Raw genomic sequence first — 21399 nt, forward strand, 5'->3', positions numbered from 1 at the left:
GAAGCGCCATTTGATTTTTAGGAGGATGTTATTCCCTTTCCGTCACTGATCGCTTCTGTAAGGATTTTTTTCCAGTTTTTCTTTTTCTTTTTTTTCGACCGTTTTCGAGTCTCTGTGCTCCATTTATTCATTATGTCTCTTTTCTCTTCCTCTGTCATAAACTCGTCTGAGGAGTTTGATTCTTGGAAGGTGTCAGACGTTTCGTTGTCTGCCTCGCTCTCTGAGTCAGATCCGTCTGTTGAAAGATTCAGTTGGTTCTCATTTTTCGACTTTTCTGCGGTTAGGCGTTTTTCTGCATCATTCTGTTTATTCTTGTTCTTTTTGCTTTGGTTCGGTTGGTTGGTGGTTTTTCAATCACCGTTTTATTGTTTTCGCCGCTTTCTTCTGCACTGTTGTTGCTTGGTGTAGATGTTTTATCTATACTCGCCATTTGCATATGCAATATACCTCCAGTCGCTGTTTTCGCTTTTTTTAGACTGGGAAATCTTCATTTCGTTTTGTGCATTCATTTAGTTTGTGCCCTTCTTGCTTGCAGTATCTGCAAGTCAAGTCATTCACACATTCACTTGCATCATGTCCTTTTTCTAGGCAATGACTACATTGCTTTACTGCCGTTATCGGCAGGTACACTTTGTGCCTTGTGCCTTCAAAGTCAATGAACTGTGGAATATTTTCAACCACTACGTCTTCAATGGCCACTCTTCGGAAGCCATTGTATATATTCGTTCCACTATGGTTTACTTTTTCGACATTCATTACTTTTCCTAAGTTGAATTTCTGGAGTTGTTTTTCCAATTCATTGTTTTTTACCTCGGTGGGTATTGCTCTGATATTGATATAATACCAGTTTTTTCGTGGTCTGTACAGTTTGACACTGTACTTGCCTGTTTTAATTTCGCCATTTGTTTTGTGTAGTATTGCCTGTTTTACTTCGTCACTTTCAAATGTGACATTGAAGGTTTTGAAACCGGTTTGGAATATACCAACAATGTCTTTGTAGTTTTCTTTTGTATTTTTGTCTTTCTGGAGTAGGTCAAATATTTCATCCAAAATAACTTCTTTGTCGGCGACTAGGTCAATAGACCTAGGTCTATTCCACATTTTTCTTCTGTTTTTATTCAAATTCACTCACGGCGAACCAATGAACATATCAGAAATGTCCATATTGTACTGACTACTTATATACTTTCCATATGTACTTTAACTACACTACATTGTTGCGTTTCGAGTAAGTCCGAATTTTCGTCTCGATGACGTCCGCTCGGGCAAGTCTGAACCGGTCTAAACCTGCCCCGAACCACCCAGCTTTTAAAATTCTCTCGTTTCGGTGGGTCAACATATATTATAATAAACAAACATAAATATATAGTTTCACGATTGGGGAATCCCCTATTCCACTCCGTGCGAGTCTCCACTTGCTAGAGTTTTGAACTCCACTGTAATTTCTCTTGTTCTTGGAATGCCGACGGTCATCGTTGATGTTCCCGTACATATAGCCAAACCACAAAAGTAGTTTTGGCTTCGCCACTTATGCCAATCTGTGCAAATGCATCCATGGATTGCCTTCACTGTCCATTGATAGGTTGTTGGACGGACTTGAACAATCCACAACGTTTACATTTTTTTCTAATTTCATGTGATGTTCTCTTGAAGTTGTTCCGTATCCGAATGCATTTTTCGATCCCCCTTCTTGACCTAATATCCATAATTCTGGCTCGTCTGTTGCCCCTATTTCTGTATTCGACGACGCTACTGGCAGATATGTCTCGTTCACGGTGCCCGCTGTGCACCACGTTCTTAGAGTTGATTTGTCTTTTTGTCTGTCCACTCATTTAACCACATTAGCGGAGGACCGTTATTCCCAGTAAATTCTCCATCTGTTGATGTGACCGTATTTGTTATGTGCCCCTCTTCGTTGTAATTGTATATTGTCGTTGCCTTTTTTGATCTTGGCACGGACGCATATGCATGCCTTAACGTTGTCTTGTAGCTTTTTATCCGGAAATAACTGTACATTTTCAGCGGGTTAAATCCTCTCTTGCTGTGTCCCATGGCCAAACTTTTTTTATTTTTGAATGCGCTTGTTTCTGCAGGCAGTGCAAACGCTTCTTTCCTTATCCCACTTTCTCTGAGATGCCCATCTCCGTATGTGTCCACCCACTCTGTGTCTATTTGGTTTGGCGTTGTTGTTGTTCCAACTTCCTTTATTGTTTTGAATTTCGCCACTTCGTTAATCGTTATTCTGTATTCTACTGTTTCTGTTCCTTTCCATAGGTATCCAGCGACTTCATGCACTCCCGTGCCCCCAGCGCGAATATATATAAATATCGCGAATCAGAGAAGAGCTGCCAAACGACTCAGAGATGCAGAGGGAAGAGCAACAGAAACAGGAGGAACAAGTGAAGAAACAGAGGCTATATCTGGCAACGATAGCATTCCAGAGTCCGGAGCTAGAACAAGTAGCCAACGAAAGCGCGGGAGGACTCCTGAACCTGGGCCTACACGAGAGACCGGAGAGGCCGAGCCCAAAAGAATTCCATCGGGAGGCGAAAGGCCAAGGAACAATATGGAGGCAGACAGCAGATTAGCAAAATGGGGGGGGGGGCAATCCTGGGGATGATGAGCCAACTATTAGGAGTATCGGAGGTAGCGCTGGTGCCCCCAGCGCCGCCGCTCCCACCAGCGCTACCTCCGATACTCCTGATAGTTGGCTCATCATCCCCAGGATTGCCCCCCCCCCCATTTTGCTAATCTGCTGTCTGCCTCCATATTGTTCCTTGGCCTTTCGCCTCCCGATGGAATTCTTTTGGGCTCGGCCTCTCCGGTCTCTCGTGTAGGCCCAGGTTCAGGAGTCCTCCCGCGCTTTCGTTGGCTACTTGTTCTAGCTCCGGACTCTGGAATGCTATCGTTGCCAGATATAGCCTCTGTTTCTTCACTTGTTCCTCCTGTTTCTGTTGCTCTTCCCTCTGCATCTCTGAGTCGTTTGGCAGCTCTTCTCTGATTCGCGATATTTATACATTCGAGCGGTATCCTCTTTTTTCTATTTTGCCGTCACGACGCAACCAATAACCAGGTCTGTCTGGTATCCACCCCCTTCTTGGCCATTGCCTTGGTATTCCCACTCGCAGTGCTCTTGCTATTCCTTCCAGTATTTTTTATTTGGTGGTGTCTGCCATGGTCTTTTTTTGTGTGCTCTTTCTCCTCCTCCAGCTGCTAGTCCTAGCTGATGTAATCTTCTTTCATTTTTATCCCATTCTCTTATTACGTTATTTGTGAATTCTTCAAATTGTATTGCTTTTCTGTTCTCTTTCTCTACTTCCGATAATCCTAAATCACAATATTCGTCGAATTCTTCTCTTTGCATTCTCATTCGTCTGTTATTCCCTCCCCCCTTCATTTGTTCTTCCATCCCCCAGTTCTTCTTGATTCAATTCTATGTCTGACTCTTCGTCTCTGTACAAATATTCTTCTTCGTTTTGAATTTCATCTGTTATGTCAGTTTGTTTGTTTGTTTTAGGGGTATTCATGGTGTTTGTCGACTACTATAGTCAATTGGTCATTTACACCAGACCGATATTCTTCTTATTTTCCGTAACTGCCGACTTATAGCACGGCCCACCTCTAGGCTTTTGTAAGACACCGCTGACGCGGATGAGGTGGCGAGGAGGAGATTAGGTAAACCTCCAACACTTAGGTCAATTGTGTCATCTTCTGTCAATCCATCCCCCAGTTCTGTTAGTTCTGCTGTATCTTCTGGTGATACTATTGGCATCATTATGTCTATTATTGATTGTCTGTAGTTTTCCAAGTCATGCCAGTCTGATTGTCCTGTTTCGTCTGCTACGAATATGCTGTTCACCATTTGTCCAGCGAATGTATTTTCTCCCACTCCAGCTTTTATTTCGTCTATTTTCTGTTTGGTCCATTTGTATGCTTGTTGTTGTATGCTCTCTATGCTTGTTTCTCCTATTAGCCCCAACGCACTTAGGAAATGTTGCATTCCTGGTACTCCGTGTTGGTCTCTTCTATTGCCTGAACTCGCGTCTGATTCAAATTATGAAGTAACGTAACAACCTGATCAACTGAATTAAATAAGGCAATATAGAACAAAATGAACTGCGGAAATATGAAAACGAATAAATCCGTGTGAATGCTGTGCTACAGCTCACAGTTGTGCAATGAAGCCCTGCCACACTGCCAGTGGTGGCCCTATGAATGGGGGGGGGGGGGCGAGACTTACCGGGGGTCCCTATAAGTATCTAATCGTAACTTCTGAGGGGCTCCGCCGCCCAGACCCCCCTTCCGCATATGTTATAATTAGCTATCTTTCACCGCGTCAAGGTTTCGCCAGATGCTGGATTCGGCCATATCTATTATTGCATGTGTGCAAGGATAGACTACAACAAAACTAAGTAATTCTACCGCATGCAGAGACATGCTGATTATAGGGATACGGGACTTTTCTAACAAATGAGGAGATTTGATGATGATTGACACATCTGTACGGAATCATATTCTTGCTTGGTACACGGATTTGCATGTTTATTCGCTATAATCCCTGAAAAAATAACGCACGAACCAAAGAGGGGGGGCCTCCTAGCGACCGCCCACCTCGCCCACCCCAAAAGCCACCACTGCACACTGCCCTCCCAGAAGCTGTGTCGCAAGTGTTCAAATGTAAATCTGGGGTTTCAATTTCCAAATTTTCTTTTTTCAGAAACGGATTCCTTGCTATTGCTGCATTATGGAGGCAAGCAATGGCGATGGTGATCGTTAACGAATCGTCAAGTCTCGTTCGTTATGGGATGCTGAGGGTCAGGAATTTGCGCTTCAGCACCTCGAAGCAGTGCTCCACCCGCGACTTTGTTGCTATATGCATTTTGTTGTAGCGCTTTTCCTGGCGAGTTGTTGGATTAATCAATGGTGTCATTAAGTACGGCAGGCAGGCATAGCCGTTATCACCCAGTAGGACACCATCGATCAACCCACTCCAAAGGCGTCCTTAATGGCACTGTTGTTGAAAATCCGGGAGTCGTGAGTAGAGCCAGGCCACCGGGCAACAATGTTCAAAATTTTCCTGTTGCTGTCACATATGACGTGCACATTGACTGACATGAAACCTTTACGGTTTCTAAATATCCCCGCTTCATCTCCACCTGGTGATACAACCGGAATGTGTGTACAATCAATTGCCTACACGACTCCCGGAAAGCCATTTATTTTGAAGAAACCTTCATTTGAGCTTCCGAGCATCGTCGTGGAAGTATTGGATGAAACCCGGCTTTTGATTGGCGATTGCAGTAGCGATTCGATGTATGCTTCGCCTTGCGGTGTTGCGTGAAATACCGATTCAAATCACCATCTGATTGCTGTATATGCCCTTTGGCAAAAAAACGCAACGCCACAATAAATTGGAGCAGTGGGGGTATACTTTGTCCTCGAACTGACAACAACTCGTGATTTATCACGTCAGTGGGCGAGTCCTTCGAAAATCGATAACGGCTTTTGAACTTTATTTCAGAATGGACTTCGAATGGGTCAATTACGTCTTTTAAATACTTGGGCGCTTTATTGATATGTCAATTGCATATTCTGCGTGTGTGCTACGTGCGTGCCATAGTAAGTCGGCTCGCTTGGCCAACTCCCTAGGATTTGTGATATTTCTCTCGACGAGTGCGAGGCGAATATCCTCGTGCATATGCTGCAAGAAGAGAAGAGGTGTTCGACTAGTAAACACCGTTGATCACCTAGTAAAGAGAGCATCTCGTCCGTGAGTGCGGAAGGCTTACGATTGCGCATGGACGTTCCCGGTTCTTCATCAATTGTTTCTAATATTTCGAGTCGGTCTTCAATTAAATGTGTTAATCGGCTTTGGTATTCCATTTTAAAGAGCCACGTTCTAGAGAAGGAAAATAGTATATCGCTGAAAAGTAACAGTTGAGTAAAAGTTACTGTTATCAGGTATGAGTTAAAAATCACGGATGGTAGGTATCTCTTAGGTAGCATTCAACAGCTGCTGAATAATTCCGCACTGGGATATTACGGGAAAACCCAGACCCAGTCGCACAATAGACTGCCAAGCACGAATTTCAGGGTATATTCCATTCGAATGTGATTATAACTATCAATGCAACTACATTATGATCTTAATAATCTATACTTCATTTTCGGGCCTAAAAGTGACCTTTCGATCTCAGACACCTTGTCCTCTCCTCACCTGGTGACCTGTGGTGTGACCCAAGGCTCAGTACTTGGACCGGTCCTTTTCACCTTATATGTCAACGACATTTTTGAAACCTCCTCATTGAACACCACACTGTTCGCTGATGATACTCACCTCCTCTATTCCGCATCTTCGACGGCTGAGCTGGATGCCCTGACTGGTGACCAAATGCCCAAAGTCCATGAGTGGACGGCCCAGAACAACTTTTGCATAAACGCCTCGAAATCGCAATTGCTGACAGTAAATTCAAAAAATAACCTAACCGTTAATATCGCTGGTCAGCCCGTTTCCAACACAGATAATGCCAAATATCTCGGGGTTTTACTGGACTCGAACATGTCATGGAAAAGTCATATTCAGTCCCTAGAAACTAAATTATCACCGAAGTGCGGCCTGTTCTACAGCCTTAGGCGCTTCATGCCAGCATGGGTTCTTCTGATACTCTTTAAATCCTTAATCCAATCGAAGTTACACTATGGCATCCTCTGTTGGCTGGGGGGCTGCCAGTAAAACTGCACTCAAGCCACTGCAAAACCTACAACATAAAGTACTCCAAATCATAGCTAGGGCCCCAAATGGGCCTGGCTGCCCATCCAACAAGTCGCTGCTGAAGAGATTCGGCGTCCTAAACATAGAAGATATGCGGAAACTAGAAATCGCCAAGTTTATGTATCAGTTCCACTGCGGTCGTTGCCCCGAATATTTCAATGACTTCTTTACTTCGGAATCAAAAGCGCCCAAGCACAACACACGCTCGTCCACGTCGTCCAAATATCATATGATCGACCGAAAAGATCATAGCTCCATCAAATATGCCGGACCTGATGTGTGGAACAGTATCTCGCCGGCCATCCGACAGTCGACGAGCATGTCCACATTCAAGTCGAAATACACGCAATTACTACTGAATAAATACAGTCCATCCTCAAGATTACCGGACCACGACTGACCTATCGATCTCGCTTCCCATGACATGCCTCCCTATTTCTTGTCGCTTTCTTTTTCTATACTATCTTCTTTACTTTCATTCAGTGTGCATACCTCCTCTTTACATCGCCTAGGCCAAGGTGGGTGTCAGATTCCATAGACTACTCCTTGTCGCTTCGACATCTTCCTGTCCTTTCGTTGTATCGCATTTTTTGTGGTGTATTGAACTGATAAAATTGCTATAAACCAATGATGATGATGAAAAGTGACCTGACTAAAATGATGTTGAAAAAAATCCAGATTTCAAGTACGGAAACCCATGTAATGCTTGTAAAACTGCTTGTGTGGTCAGTGAACGAAATGGGAGACATTCACATCCATGGTCAACCACTAGAGGCGCGCCATTCCAGTCCTACTTGTGATCTCACAGTGTTCTCACTACCCAGAAAACTATAGTGATTTAAGCCTGTATCGGCATTCGGCACTCGGCAGTGCATCATACCATCGATTAGTCTAAAGCTATTCACATCATTCGAAAAAGATCAACTAACATTATGAGTTCTACGTCATCGAATGCCAATACATTTTCCTCGTGGACCGTAGACCGCCTGAAAACAGAATTGTCTAAAAGAGGTGCCAGGACTTCTGGCCGAAAGAGTGATTTGGTGGAACGGTTGGTATCAGAACAGTACCGTAACAATATTGATACACTTATTCTACAAAACAAAAACTGACATTTTTCCCACGCATGCATGAGATAACAACTAAATAAAAATCTGTAATCGAGATCTCCATGCCTATGGTCTGTTACACAACAGTCCTAAATGATTTTATAACAGACCGTGATACATAAATAATGTATCTGTATTCAGGTTGTGCGCGTATGACAGAAACGAGGACTTCAGGTGCGGGAATTTTATTCGAACAGCTGGAGAACGATTTCCTTGGCCAATGAATGGTTATATGTCACTTCAACCGAATTGATTCCATCCATTAGCAATGCCCTCGTCATGAGTTATTTTATAAAGTTTGGTAGGACCGATGGCGTGAAAGAAGTTAAATCAGTTTCCAAGGGAATGAAAATGCTGGAAGCCATGTGCGTTGAAGCTTGTTCTGTGGTAATGGTTGGTGAACAATATTTTTATACGGGAATGGTCAAGGCATCAATGAAACGTCATGCCAAATACTGGTGCAAATTAAGATGTAACAAGTCAGGAGAATTGATGAACAGCGAATGTGAATGTACTGCAGGCGACGGATTGAATGCGCCATGCAAACATGTAGCCTGCATTGCATTGATGCTAGTGGAATGTGGTTTGACCGGCAATGCTAGAATAAAAAAATTGTGCACCGAAGAACTTCAGAGCTTTCACCAACCAGTCTCGAAAAATGGGGGTAAATTTTTAACTGCCGAAAAGATCTTTAATGGGAAAAAGGAGGTCGAAAAAAATTATGACGCAGCTTTCCATCAAAAAGCCAGATTAAAAATTCTTCATTATTGCTCCGCAAATGATCACGATATATCTGCCAAGTATTTGTTTCAACATGCGAATTTGGCTGCCGCAGTTGTTGAACATGATTATTTGGAAAGAAAGTTTACGGAATACTGGGTCGATGATGATGCGCTCATGGTAAGCTGCATTCATGTTAACTACTTCATATCCTGACAATGGTTGATTTTTTGCAGGTTTCTCGCATAAAAGCACAACAAATAGAGGAACTGAGTGTAATGCAGAGTGACTGTGCATTATGGGTCAGAGAGAGGAAATGGAGGATCACTGCATCCCATTTTGGTGAGGTAATTTTAGCAACAGAGCGTCGAAATATGGTAAAATTGTGCGAGCGCATCTACGACGATGCAGACTTGAGAACTGATGCAATAATTCACGGGCGTACACACGAAGCAACAGCCATACGAGAATTTTCGGCCGCGACAGGTCTTGTCACAACTCCGGTAGGCTTATATATTCATAACGAATACCCTTATCTGGCCGCAACTCCTGACGCGAAAATCGATTCCGACTGGATTGTTGAAGTAAAATGTCCTTATGCTGCAAGGAACGAACGAATTGTTCCTGGCAACCTCTTCCCATACCTGGAGAAACTATCGTCCAATTGTAGATTGAAAAAAAGTAACAAGTGGTATTATCAGATTCAGGGGCAACTGGCATGTTCCAGAAAAAAAATGTTTTTTTTTGTTATATATGCATTTGTTGATCTTCACATAGAGACAATACACTACGACCCGTCATTTTTTCAACACATGTTGTTGGCAAAATTGAGCGACTTCTACAAAAGTCATTGGCGTCCTTTTATATCGCATAAAATTGCTGACCCTGACACTGTTATCCATTCCGGATCACAGGACTTGATTCAATCCTCTTGTTGATCACACCATATGCTGTCGTATAGTATTATTTTACAGATGCAGATATGCGATATCGACCAACGCCGCGGACCAATGATCGACGAGAAGATTAGAAAATCCGACCGTAAAACTGTCACTGACACCCAAACCCATTTGCTTGATATGAAAGGGTCGTGATGACCCGGAGATCTTTCATTTTAACCGGGTTTATACTTTGGTCTCCTCGGTGTTTTTTACACCAAGCTGCTCACTTCCAGTTGTGCCCCGGATAACAATGCATAACTGGCTGACATCTAGCAAATGGCCGATAAAATGTCAATATACAATGTCGTTACCGCACATGACGGCGGAAAGTTGTGAATTTATTGAACAGACAACAAAGGAAAGCATGCAGTCAGAATTGTGCTCGACAGATTCTTTATATTATTCAACCGCGAATGATTGACCGTTATATCCCATTCAGTGTTTCAGGCTAGTGTCACTCATCACATGATAGGTTTACGAAAATTAACCAGCATAAAACAGACAAAGACTATCTTATTGCACAAAGGCAGTAGATTGAATGGTATAACACCTTGCAAAATTTTATAAGTCTTCGCGTACCCTATTATTCTTTCTACGTGCACTCGCTTTGAGGACACGGCGAAATCCGATTTTCGCTCTGATGCGCCAAGCCTTGCTCGTCCTTTCAGGAAGGAAGGGGTGTTGATCGCTACGTCAAAAGGAGCAAATAGATCCTGGACTAAAAATCCCTTGTCCGCCATAATACTATCGCCTTTCTGAAATAGGTAGGATGCATTCTGCAAAAGGCTTGATTGCTCAATCATTTGCCTGTCACTCGTTGATCCACCATAGCAATCGCTTATAAATGATACTGCCCCTTTTGGCGTTATTCCAACAAGCACTTTGATCGTGTTTCGATTTTTGTACGTCGAAAAGGTGTGTTTCTGCGCATTGATATCGGAGGGTTTTTCTATGGGAATTTCCGTAGAATCAATTATTACTCTAGTACTGGGAAATTGCTTTTTGAAACTTTCAGGCATTGTATGTAAAATGGTTGATTTTGTTGGCCAAATATTCATTTTTTTCAAGGTCGAATATGAATGCTTAATCCACGAATTGAAGATTCTTGAAACCGTGGCCTCCGAAATATCAAACATGTAGGATAGTAACGGATGATCAAGGTTCAGGCGCAGTTTTATTAATACAAGGAAAAGTTGATCCATATGTGATAGCATTGAGCAAAGGTATTTGGGCTTTTCCGGGTTCTCCAACAGTATATCATAAAACAACCTCATATGCGCAAAATTCTCAAGGCCAGTAAAGTATTGTATTCCTTTGTCGTCTGATTTGAAATTAACCACGCGAATTTGTGGACGTGCGGACAGCATACTCTCAAGGGTCAGATTTCTATTATCAAAAGCGTCTGTCTGTGTAGAGACAGTGGTGTGTTGGATGGGTATCAAATCTAACGATTCGTCATCAGTTTCTAGAATTTGCGGCTGCGTGCTCAACGGTGGGACTGAGCGATTATACTGAGACCTTATTTTAACCCTTTTGAAATCTGGTCAGTTTTCGCAAAACTGACCATCACATTTCAAATTCATACCGTGACCTCAGCAAGACTTAAATTTGGGCTGTTTCAGTTTAAAAGTGGGCGGACTATATCCCTCTACCGTTTCCATTCTCGATCGACACCCCAAGACATGTCTAGGTTTTTTTTATAAGACTAAATAAACAAATTTTTTCTCTAAAAAATCTCTTTCGATCTCATTTTTCAAGACTGACCCCCCAGGATGGCGTCAGAGAGTCAAAAATGATGCATCAGTGCGTAGCCACCGTTGCCTGGTTTCGAACAAGCCGTAAACCATGGCCGTAAACCGCGCGGTTCGTCAGATATCGAAAAATCAAAAATACATGAAAAATTTACATATGGGCGTGGTCAATGAGTGGTCATAATGGTCAAGTTCAATATCAATACCGAATCGGAGCCCTACCACCCAGTTAATGGCATGAAACAATCTAGTATACTTTCTTTTGTCGTATCCAACCATTTGCAGGCATAGTAAACCAGTTTATGACTCATATTCGGTCAGAAACTTGACTATGTGCTTGAAAATCACCGAAGCGTGACCACAATTAGCAAACCCCCTCAGAATACTACCAAGAATAAGGTTTGATGTTTGAAACGGTGAAAAATTACACAGAATACCGTTCAAGTCGACTTCTGATGTTCTGGCAGAATTTCTGACTATATTTCCCACTCGAAAAATATCCGGAAATTTCTGGTGATAACTACTTTTTTCTGCAGGCGTATTTTGTGCCGAACTCTTCATGTAAAATCGTCGGTGCATGAAAATTGTCATCAGAAGACTGCTGAATTTCAATACAAACTAACCCTGGCCCACTAGCACGTATACATACGGAAAAATTTACAGATAGAAGTCTACCGACGCTTGGGCTTGAGCTCCAGGTCCAGATATAGACGCAGACTTTAAAAGGGTTAACGGGCTTCGAAAGTCGATCAGCAAATACTGACGGTACAGCTCCGGGTTTCAAAATCCTCCTTTTGCAATCTTGCAGGTAATCCGACTTGGCGAAATGATCGTGGCACACCACGTCGAAATCAAGGTTCGGCTCCCACAGACCTTTTGTCGCCTTAAGGCTGTATCAGACGAGGCGATGTCGGCGGAGCGTTAGTGTTTGTTTTATCATCGCTGCCATCGGCCGAATCGCCGCCGATTTTAATTGACAGTGTCAATTAACTCGGCGACATCGCCGGCGATGAGAGAAGTGAGAGATGCGCTCATGCGTATCCATATATAAACCAGTGTCGAGACTTGAATAGCGTCACTTTTGCTCAAACCGTTTGGCGGACGGACCTTCTGGCGAGGCATTGCGAGACGAATTACTGCGATGTAGTACTAAATTATTGAGCCGCTCCACTTATCCAGTATAAGCCGGCGTTGCAAAATCGGATGCACCCACCAACTTCGAGTAGCATCAGCACGCGCATATTCTTCTACAGCTATCATGGCAGTCAAAACTCGTGCTACCTTCAACTTTTTTGACCTACCCTTACAAATACCATACTACCATGGTTCAGAGAAGGTTTCATTCGACAAGACATTGCAGCATGAACACATTGGACAGACATCATAACCATATTGCAGAATTAGTTTCGAATATTTTCGGCTAGTTGTAACTTTGTTTCCGGATAATTTTGACCAGACGTGACTTTTGACTTCAAGTCGTAAGAAAAGAAAATCGTCAGCTCGACAAACAAAACGGACAATGTACCCCTTGTTATAGGACTGGTAGCACTCTAAATTTGTTCTGTCAAAGGTCCAAGGAAATTTAAACCAGCCAACTCTAGGCCCTAAATGTATCTAGCGCCGCTGCACAATTGGGATTCTTCGGAATATTTATTCTGTTCGGATTTTCTGGATTACGGACAAGATTTTTCGGATTTGCATGGGTATTTGGATGAGATTGTTGGTATTCGGAATAAGGATTGCTCCTCAGAGCTTTGAGCTGTCGGATGGATTTGGATTCTCATAAATCACTATCCGCCCATCACTGATCATAATACGGTAGTATGTACAGTACATTGTACAGTGTACCTGAACTGTACAACAACAAAAAACCTATTCTCAGATGTCAATCATCCCCGAGCAGGTTTAAATGCAACGGGTCAACGCCTTCCGAAACTAATCAAGTGCAACGATCTCTCACATGATAGTAGAGAAATTATCGGCCGGCATCGCCTCGTCTGATACGGCCTTTATCGCTCCGTCTGATTGCAACTCGCCACTGCAATCGCAATTTCTTATCGCTTGGGAAAAGGTGTCCCCCGATGCGATTTTTACATTCCGGAACGCAACAATACTGAGGCATTATTTCACGCTCAAAGCTCGGAAATTTCTCTAATATATATGAAGGAAAATTGTACTTTTATTATAAATACTTCTTGCTTGACAAATTTAACCGTGAGGCTTGCGAAATTGCTTTTCATTAAACATTTCTTGTCATGACCAAGGCCGTGGAACTACCCCAAACTGATACAAATTATTTAGACTATACCGGTACTTAAAGGTCAACTGCATCTTCATAGACAACTTTGCGGAATCATGTTCAGAATTTTTTTTCATACCGAAATTGCCGGCTTTCCGTATTTCAAACTAATCGGAAATTGCCGTAATTTGGACCGAAAGTCCCAATATTGGTATGTTTACAGAAAAAGCGGAATGTCCATTGTGACGTCATGTAGTTGACATCTCTTCTGGCCGCTGCAGATGTATGCTATAGGGTTGGCGGCCTTGCAGTAGCAGGGCGCTTATTTTAGTTAATTACGGCGGAGGTTTCGCTTGTAATGGATTCACCAGGCGAGTCCGAGTACTCAGATGTCGAATGTAAGTATGCTTTTTCCTCTCACTTACGAAAGTAATGTTGAAACGAGGACACGTTTCAAGTGTTGATGTGCTCGATCCCATATCAGTGGAACTTCTTGCTGCTCCGAAAACGAGGGTCGTTTGAGTATGATTATTGATGACTAACCTAAGGATGCTAGTGACATATAGTATGATCAGCCTAGCTTGTTCAGCTTAAGTCGCTTGTCTAGACCAAATGAAATACACCGGTATGTGTAATTTGGTGGAGAACCTCCTTCCAGTTATTAATCTTGGTATTATCAATTACAGTTGAGAGGATGGAGGTTGCCAACTTATGCAAACTATCAGGGGAGAGTTGAAGTGCTGCAAACAGGTACCTCGAGCAACGAATGAATTATTAGTGCATCACAGCATTATCAGGATTTCAATCAGTAGTATGTATTGGAGATTGTCTCGCTATAGATATCAACAGGAATATTGTCATATAATTATAACATCCAGTTTGATGCATGAGCGAATGAGTCTCATTCACATGAAATGTTGAGTCGGGTGCCAAATAACTACCCGTCAGTAACACAACAATTACGCTTTTCAGGAAGCTGAGAAAAACTGTACACGGAAATTTTGTTTGCTGGCCACTGGGATTCTGCAACAAAAGCCAACGAAAAATCCTGTCTGCGCATCCGATCAAATCCAGTACTTACAAAGGATTTCAATTTTACAATGCTTCGTGAAGGAATAGTTGTATTGAAAATAATAAATGCAACATAACCAATCCATCAACAGTACTACTGTGTCAGGGAGAGAAATATAGAGTTTTGTGTCCAGCATAGCTTCTTTCAACTAATTTTGACGATGCCGTTAGTCGAATGAGGATGAATCATCACAATAGACTTGGTCGACTCGGCCGTTTCTGATCTTGCTTTAATGAATGCGTCAACTTCATCATTGCAGGAATCTAGAGCAGGAGTAAAAATATCACTGAGTTTTATAACAAAGTCGAATCGAAGGCAGTAGGCCTATACCAAATGCTGTTCGGAAGTATCATAAAAATGAAGGATTGCCAACTGCATCCTACCTAACTTTACGACTATTATGATGACAGTGATAAGTTTTCATCTTTTACTGAGCGGTCAATATTGATAGGTTCAGTCACAGATATCTGACACTCCTCATTCAATAACTAAAGTAACTAATATGATTACATGACCGCACATGTACCGTACACAAAAAGAAGTGTATTTTCAAAAGTGATAGCAACTCTTCCATTAATAGGAGGTCAGCGATATATAACCATTATACGTCATGAAGTCAGCAGGTTATGAACTCCCTTTTCTTAACTAATGCATTTATAGATCTTTTTTTAATTGATTTTCAAGTGTTTTTTCTACTTACAAGTTTTTCAAGGCATACATATTTCAGTTATTTGCACATGCACGTGAGTGTGAACAATAATAATACTTCGATGACTACCATACCACAGTCAATACTACTATAAGCGGTTAGTTACACTCTTACAAAACTATAGCTGACACAGTACATTTTCACTTACCGATTTCGGACACTTTGTATAGCTTTAGAAGTGCGTTCCTCTGACATTACCAGAATTTCACTGGTGCGTAGAAATGAAGTATGAACGGCACTACTGCAGTACGTCGGCAAGAGTTGCCCGTGTTCAGTAGTCAGTTTTCTTGCGTGTTGCGTATATCGGATACTTCGTTGAAGCAAGATACTTGTTAGTGATTCGCATTTGAAAATGACTCTGCCTTTGGTTGTCTATAAGTCCGCACTTTGGTCCGGTCGCCTGTCGGTATATGGATGGGTTTTGGCAGCGATGTCAATGCATTGTAGGTACGGAATATTGCGTATTGAACCAACCATACGCGACATAACATCTGACTCCATGAACTATCTCCTTCACAGCTTTCACGATCCCACTCAAAGACCCAAATCCACAGCAAATTTAAGCAATAATCCAACCTAACAGCCAACAGAAATAACAAGGACTTTTGTTGTGTCAACTACTTGACGTCATTTCACGGCTGGGTGATTTCGTTTCCGTTTTCCGGAATTTCGATTTGTAATTTAAATTACTTGAAAACTATCAGGTAATTTCAATTTTCATTATTTTATTCACATTCCTAACCACATAATGTACGAAATAAGGTGAAGTCATTTTGAAGATGCAGTTGACCTTTAAAAATGGGGCGAACGGTCTGTATTGAGCCCGTTTTAGAAATACAATAGCTGTAAATCTATGAAAAAAAACTACCCCGTTTTAAACAAAATGATGGTTTGGTATTTTTTGCACGATTGTTGCTTGATAAAACGTATTCTCCGTTGCAAGGATGGAAAGACCGTCCATTGATAGTAGACATTATATCTCAGTGACGAAAGACGGACTGGAATGGCGCGCCTCTAGTGGTTTGACCATGGATGTGAATGTCTCCCATTGGACGACACCGACACGTTGCCATGACAAAATCATCCACGCGTGTCAGGAGGAAGGCGAAAATAATCTGGCAACACAATCTTGGAAAATGACGTCTGGAAATCGATACTTAACTGAGCAGAGAGAATTGGCGCGCATTCAACGCTGAGTACCGATCGGTTTATAGTTAAGTGTTACTAGGCGTTTAAGGACTACTTAGTTGAGAAGAATGGACGATTCTCACCGCTCTAGCGCCCCCTATGAAGGAAGGGATGGCGGTCGAAATTTTGCTTCCATAAGGCTACCATTGGGTGCAGAAATATTGCAGTTCTTTTCGCTTTATGTAGGCTTACTATATTTTGGAAATCTAAAAAGAGGACATTTTTTCAGAAATTTGCAACTAGCAAAGACGGAGTACAATTCTCAAAAACCGGTGAATTTTTCCCACTTTGTGATCGGCTGACTAAAAAAAAGTCATCTTTTCCGCTCAGAGCTCAAAATACCATTTTTCTCTCCGAAATATCCGCCGGAGCTGCATATCACTCGCAATTTGCTCTAAATCTGACCTGAATTTTCAAAAAAGAGGACAAAATCTCAAAAAAGAGGACAAAAGGGCGTCCGCCGAGCAGTTGCGTAGCAGCCACTTGGCGGTTCTGGCTCTGCGCCAGGGGCGGCAGGCTCCCAGGGGGCGGCAAAATGAGGCTGCAAAGTGCACACGAGTGCACAGTGTACACTACACAGTCGGCTAAAAGCAGCGTAATTGGTAGTCCTATATAGCTGGCGTCCCGTGAGCTAAAATTTAATCCGACTGGTCTCAATCGAAAGCTAGTGTCGCGCTGATTTCGAATATGTTAACATGACAATGGAACCACTCCAAAATAGCCGTTAAGGCCGATTGCTCCTTACAATCGGGGCGACGCAACACAATGACCAATCGACCATGATAAGGGAAATTATATCGAGCGATTAATCGGAATATTGCTGATTTTCAGACCAGCATTCAAATTGTATTTCCGGAATCAGGGCAACGATAGCTTTCGATTAAGATCAGTATTGTTAAATTTGACCGCACGGAGGGCCTGGCCAATCATATGATGACCATGACCAATTATGCTGCTTTTACCTGTCTCATCAGTAGTGTCTGGGTCGTGGACAATTCATGTGTGACAACTAAGTTGCCCATCTATCCGTAGGTTATAGGGATCTATACTCTGTGTTACGATTGGGGTTGGGCAAAATCGAGTACCTGAGTGATTCGATTCTGAATCACTTATCATGCTTTGAGTCGAGTCGAGTCGAGTATATTCGAGTATCCCTCGTTATGAGGTCAAAACAGAATGCAATATGTCACAGTTCAAATATGTACCTTTTATGCCACCACAAAGAATATAATGCCTGTTATACATCACATTAAAGATGCTTTGGTATTTTTTCGACCATACTGATTTCATTGCAGTTTGTGACAATGTTGAGGGGTGATCATGACTTCTGAAACGTGTTATTTCCAGTAAACTTTAGATCTTTACACTACATGTTTTGTATGCTGCGATACGGCCAATCAATGTTACAAGGCTTCCACAGTATAGTATCGAAACTATATTATCGTAGATAAATTTAAATCAATGGCGATATTATTATTATTATTATTAATGATGAGTTTTAAGTGGCGCGTGTCGCCGTTTCCGGCCTTGTGCACCACGGACAAAATATGTTATCAAGGATCGAGTTTTAGTGCTCTGGGACATAGGCTTATAATAAGTTTCAAACTATATAAACTTTCAAACTATATATACAAGTTACATGCAATAATAAACTCGGCGACCGGCGTAAATAATTGCGGCATAGTAAGTAAATTGGTTAAAGTAAGCGGTACATTGAGCGTGGTACATGCGTCGGCAAGAAATGTTCGGTGAAAGTCATATTTTTCGCAATGCAAGAGTATGTGGTCAACCGTGTCGGGGACGTAGCACACATTACAAAGGGGGGAGTCGGCGCAACCTATTTTGAATAGGTGAGCCGCCAGGCGACAGTGACCGGTTTGGAGGCGAAACAGGATTTTTTCTAATAGGCGATTTCGGCAGGAATCATCAATGGCGATATAATTTCAGTACTCGAAAAAATCGTCTTTTACTACTCGACTTGAATCATCAGATCCGAGTACTCGAATCATTGTGCCCAGCCCTAGTTACGATTTGGTACAGCAGACCGAGATAGCTGTGAAGGTAAACCGGTCCTAGGAACTGTATAAGTTGGTTATAATTGTCAGATTGACAGATTGTGCTTAAATTTATACAAGTGTTAATTAAGAAATACATTCGTTCGCTATTTCTTGTCTTTATTATTTTTTGCGTTATTAACGTTGAGGCTGAGACGCGGCATATTATTTGTAATAATATTTTTTTGAAAAGATTGCTTGAACATGAATCTATGTCGAAATTTGCTGCGGTCTACTTAGTGGGGCGGCATTTTAAGCGAGAGCCAGGGGCGGCAGCACATGCTGCTACGCCAGTGCCTCCGAGGACACTTTCAAAAAAGTCAAAAAAGAGGACAAATCCTCTTAAAAGAGGACGTCTGGTAAGCCTACTTTATGGCGACTCGTTACTGCGGATGCATGAGTTGTTGGTTATTGCAACACTACTAATGCCTGATTTCATGTCATTGCTAGCGAAATCCAGACCCTACTTCTTCATTATGGCTGTTTGAGAAGCCTTAGCGTGGGACTGTATTTTTGCTTTAACTGAACTGCTGCTGACTTCTCTTCTGATGTCACTAGTAACAGTAACAATTTATACATAGCAATGTATGGAGCTTGTATTTTCTTACTTGTTGACGGGTCTTCCAGAGTTCAGTTTTGCCGACGTAGACAGGATTGCCAGTGAATCGAGAGGTAATGGAAATAGCAATGCTATAAATTATTCGCTGAATCTTACATACGGTATGAAAGTTTAGAGGCATGTTGTAATTTATACTAGCAGAGATCCTTGGTAGATTTATTCAAGCACTCTAATTATAGGCTCCTAACTGGCTTTGAGAATTAGACTTCGTGACTTTGCAAGTATCATCTGTGATCCCGATGAGTTTGAGCATGTCAGTATCAGCAGTGTTGTTGGGGTCAATGCTTGATATTTCATATTGTCAAAACAAAAATTTGTGCTGGCGACTAAATTCAAATAACTAGTATACAAATTGTTTAGTAATAGACAATTACGAAGCTCTACAATATGACTAAAAATTGCTGTCGTTGCAATGTTGCCAGTTGCACTTCCCCAGTTCGATGATTGTCAAGTGCACCATATACTGCTGCAATATTTTATGTTCTAGGTGCAGATGTGCCTCATCGACCAGCCACAACGACACGGACCATCGATGATCGACAAGAATATTTCGTAATCTGATGATAAAACCCCCACGAACCCCATAGCGTGATTTCGATGGTCAGCAAAGTTTGTGTGGCCCGGTCGCCCTAGGTACCAAAATTTTCTACAATGCATGAATGAATAGGTGGTAATTACATATGTAAGTCGCTACAAACTTTTTATCCTCTCAGCCCACGTAATCAGATTTACCAGTAGCGCTGAGTGAGCTGTTGTAAAGGAAAATAAAGGGCACGTAATTAATAATTAAACATATTCGGGCGTGTCCGTAGGTACAATTATTCGTTACCAGGGCCATAACAGCACTTCGTCAGCCCCCCCCAAACAAAAAAACGTTGGTCCTGGGCCCCCATCGGGTGATAAACCAAACTTCCGGGGGACTTGACCCCCAGACCCCCATTCGGATGTCCGTTATTTGCTGATACTGACCACCAGACCCCCATCGGGTGATAAACCAAACTTCCGGGGGACTTGATCCCCAGTCCCACATTCGGATGTCCGCTATATGCTGATACTGACCCCCAGACCCCCAGTCCCACATTCGGATGTCCGCTATATGCTGATACTGACCCCCAGACCCCCATTCGGCTGTCCGCTATCTACATGAAGGGCCCATTTACTGAGGCAGCTATTCTGGCCTATACGCGCGAAGCGCGGAAAATTTCACTGATTAATGATTTAATTGGTCAATATGATCGGGAATTGCATGTAAATTGAGATCAATTTTTATCCTCTCCCTGCTCACGTAAACAGATTTATCGGTAAAGCTGAGTGATGTGTGATTGAAAAGGAAGGACCCCTCAATAATAATTATACCATCTTCGGGCGTATACCGGGCCACTTCGTCAGGCCCCCGAAAAAACTTGGGTCTTGGGCTCCCATAGGGTGATAAATCGACCGCCCCCCCCCCCCCCATCACGTTGTTCGCTTTTGCCACGGAATCAGCTGTACTGTTCAGCGAGCCAGTGCGAAGCGCGAAAACTTTCGATAATTCATGTTAAAATCGGTCAGTAAGATCGGGGATTGCATATATATTGCTATCAATTTCTTGTCCTCTCTGCTCACGTTATGTGATTTACCGGTAGAGCTGAGTGAGGTGCAATGTTCCCTCTAAGCTGCGCACCTGCGCAGTGCTGACACGGTCTCTGCGCACAGAAAATCTACGTTGCGCACAACAAATCCGAAGTTATGAGCTTTTTTTAGTCGTTACGCACTATTGTCCAACGGTCAACGCAGTGAGTTGTTGAGTGTGCGCAGACTCATCAAAACTTAAAGCGAACATTGTGAGGTGTCTTGGAAACTGTAGGGCCCGTAACTAATAATTGAACATAATCGGGCGGGCGAACCCACTGGTATGACTTCGTTGCAATTGCATGATGCTATTTCGTGACCTCCTGTCTGCAATATAGAATCGCCTAACATGAATATCCCCAGCAAACACAAAACTTATGGAAGATGTTTAAAATTTTTTAAACATCTTCCATGAGTTCAAAAGATGTCCTTCAATGAAGTCCAAAATATATACATTTGTCGACAGAAATGGATATATATAGGATGTCTTGTAGGACATCCTCAAAGATATATCCTGATAGACATCCTCAAAGATATCCTGATAAACATCCTCAAAGATATCCTGATGGAGATCCTCAAAGATATCGTGATTAACATCCTCAACGATATCCTAT

At 42.3% G+C, this 21399-nt stretch overlaps 1 protein-coding gene and 2 long non-coding RNA genes across 4 annotated transcripts in view; 2 read left to right on the top strand and 1 right to left on the bottom strand.

The window, feature by feature from the left end:
* The window catches only part of LOC145434839 (uncharacterized), a 249143-nt gene that overhangs the window by 131765 nt on the left and 95979 nt on the right, over window positions 1-21399 (top strand). The window lies entirely within an intron of this gene.
* LOC145435704 (uncharacterized) lies at window positions 13687-14688 on the top strand. The gene is made up of 2 exons (XR_013913964.1): window positions 13687-14343; window positions 14505-14688. It is a non-coding gene; the product is annotated as an uncharacterized LOC145435704 (long non-coding RNA).
* Window positions 14626-16100, bottom strand: LOC145435705 (uncharacterized). Its single transcript, XR_013913965.1, has 2 exons — window positions 15462-16100; window positions 14626-14867 (listed from the first exon to the last, which is right to left on the bottom strand). It is a non-coding gene; the product is annotated as an uncharacterized LOC145435705 (long non-coding RNA).

Source organism: Botryllus schlosseri, chromosome 3, assembly GCF_051294905.1.
Source record: "Botryllus schlosseri isolate E-star chromosome 3, Bs_hap1, whole genome shotgun sequence".
NCBI lineage: Eukaryota > Metazoa > Chordata > Ascidiacea > Stolidobranchia > Styelidae > Botryllus > Botryllus schlosseri.